The following is a 3,081-nucleotide window of genomic DNA, read 5'->3' on the forward strand; positions in this document are numbered from 1 at the left end:
AATGATGATGAGTGTCACGAATCATCACATCCATCAGGTTAAAGTGCAACGAATATCTTAGAACAAGAATAAGCTGAATTGAATAGAAAATAGTAGTAATTGCATTAAAACTCGAGGTACAGCAGAGCTCCACACCCTTAATCTATGGTGTGTAGAAACTCCACCGTTGAAAATACATAAGTGATGGTCTAGGCATGGCTGGATGGCCAGCCCCCATAAACGTGATCAAAGGATCATAAGGTAATCCAAAAATAATCCAAAGATGTCTAATACAATAGTAAAATGTCCTATTTATACTAGACTAGTTACTAGGGTTTACAAAAATAAGTCTAAATGCAGAAATCCACTTCCAGGGCTCACTTTGGTGTGTGCTTGGGCTGAGCTTGAGCTTTACATGTGTAGAGGCTTCTTTTAGAGTTAAACGCCAAGTTGTAACGTGTTTTTGGCGTTTAACTCTAGTTTGTGACGTGTTTCTGGCGTTTTACTCGAGAATGCAGCATGGAACTGGCGTTGAATGCCACTTTGCGTCATCTTGATTCTAATAAAGTATGAACTATTATGTATTGTTGGAAAGCTCTGGATGTCTACTTTTTAACGCCATTGAGAGCGCACCATTTGGAGTTCTGTAGCTCCAGAAAATCTATTTCGAGTTCAGGAAGGTCAGAATCCAACAGCATCAGCAGTCCTTTTTCAGCTTAAATAAGATTTTTGCTCAGGTCCCTCAATTTCAGCTAGAAAATACCTGAAATCATAATCACAGAAAAATACACAAACTCGTAGCAAAGTCCAGAAATGTGAATTTTGCATTAAAACTAATAAAAACATCCCTAAAAGTAGCTAGATCCTACTAAAAACTACCTAAAAACAATGCCAAAAAGCGTATAAATTATCCGCTCATCACAACACCAAACTTAAATTGTTGCTTGTCCCTAAGCAACTGAAAATCAATTAGGATAAAAAGAAGAGAATATACTATAAATCTCAAAATATCAATGAAGATTAGTTCTAATTAGATGAGCGGGACTTGTAGCTTTTTGCTTCTGAACAGTTTTGGCATCTCACTTATCCTTTGAAGTTTAGAATGATTGGCATCTATAGGAACTCAGAGTTCAGATAGTGTTATTAATTCTCCTAGTTAAGTATATTGATTCTTGAACACAGCTACTTTTATGAGTCTTGGCCATGGTCCTAAGCACTTTGTTTTTCAGTATTACCACCGGATACATAAATGCCACAGACACATAACTGGGTGAACCTTTTCAGATTGTGGCTCAGCTTTGCTAAAGTCCCCAGTTAGAAGTGTCCAGAGCTCTTAAGCACACTCTTTTTGCTTTGGATCACGACTTTAACCACTCAGTCTCAAGCTTTTCACTTGGACATGCATGCCACAAGCACATGGTTAGGGACAACTTGATTTAGCCGCTTAGGCCTGGATTTTATTTCCTTGGGCCCTCCTATCTATTGATGCTCAAAGCCTTATATCCTTTTTACCCTTGCCTTTTGGTTTTAAGGGCTATTGGCTTTTTCTACTTGCTTTTTCTTTTTCTTTCTAATTTTTTTCGCAAGCTTCTTCTTTTTCACTGCTTTTTCTTGCTTTAAGAATAAATTTCTTTGATTTTTCAGATCATTAATAACATTTCTCTTTTTCATCATTCTTTCAAGAGCCAACAATTTTAACATTCATAAACAACAAGATAAAAAATATGCACTGTTCAAGCATTCATTCAGAAAACAAAAAGTATTGTCACCACATCAATATAATTAAACTAATTTCAAGGATGAATTCGAAACTCATGTACTTCTTGTTCTTTTGTATTAAAAACATTTTTCATTTAAGAAATGTGAAGGATTCATGGAATTATTCATAGCCTTAAGACATAGATACTAAATACTAATGATCATGAAGAAAAGACACAAACATAGACAATCATATAGCATAAAAACCGAAAAAAAATAGAGAGATAAGAACAAGGAATGAGTCCACCTTAGTGATGGTGGCACCTTCTCCTTGAAGGACCAATGGCGTCCTTGAGCTCCACTATGTCTTTTCCTTGCCTTTGTTGCTCCTCCCTCATAGCTCTTTGATCTTCTCTAATTTCATGGAGAATGATGGAGTGCTCTTGGTGTTCCACCCTTAATTGGTTCATGTCATGACTCAATCCTTCTAGAAAAGTGTTGAGTTGATCCCAATAGTTGTTTGGAGAAAAGTGCATCCCTTGAGGTATCTCAGGAATTTCTTGATGATGAGCTTCCTCATGCGTCTCTTGAGATCCGTGGATGGCCTCTCTTGTTTTCTCCATCCTCTTCTTAGTGATGGGCTTGTCCTCTTCAATGAGGATGTCTCCTTCTATGACAACTCCAGCTGAGTAGCATAGATGGCAAATAAGATGAGGAAAAGCTAGCCTTGCCATGGTGGAGGACTTTTCGGCTACTTTGTAGAATTCAAGAGAGATGACTTTACGAACTTCTATTTCCTCTCTAATCATGATGCTTGGTGGACGAAATTGTGATCTTATTCATTGTAATTGGATTTTAGAAATTGGCACGAGTGGACACAATTCCGTTCAACTAACCAGCAAGTGTACTGGGTCGTCCAAGTAATAAACCTTATGTGAGTAAGGGTCGATCCCACAGAGATTGTTGGTATGAAGAAAGCTATGGTCACTTTGCAAATCTCAGTTAGGCAGATTAAAGGGGAATTGTGATTATTGGAATAAATAATAAATAAAAAGGAATGATAAAAGGGATAGAATGCTTATGCAGATTCATTGGTGGGAATTTCAGATAAGCGGATGGAGATGCTGTAGAGCCCAAGGACGCCTGCTCTCCTATTGCTTCTACTCAATCCTTCTTACTCCTTTCCATGGCAAGCTTTGTATAGGGGTTCACCATCAACTGTGGCTACTTTCATCCTCTCGGGAAAATGATCCTATGCGGTTGTCAGTCGCACGGCTAATCGTCTGGAGGCATCACCCATGGCTGATGGCTACATCCCATCCTCGCAGTGAAAACTAATGCTCACGCACTCTGTCACAGTACGGCTAATCACCGGTTGGTTCCCGCTCCTACTGGAATAGAATC

Source organism: Arachis duranensis, chromosome 2 (assembly GCF_000817695.3).
Source record: "Arachis duranensis cultivar V14167 chromosome 2, aradu.V14167.gnm2.J7QH, whole genome shotgun sequence".
Taxonomy (NCBI): domain Eukaryota; kingdom Viridiplantae; phylum Streptophyta; class Magnoliopsida; order Fabales; family Fabaceae; genus Arachis; species Arachis duranensis.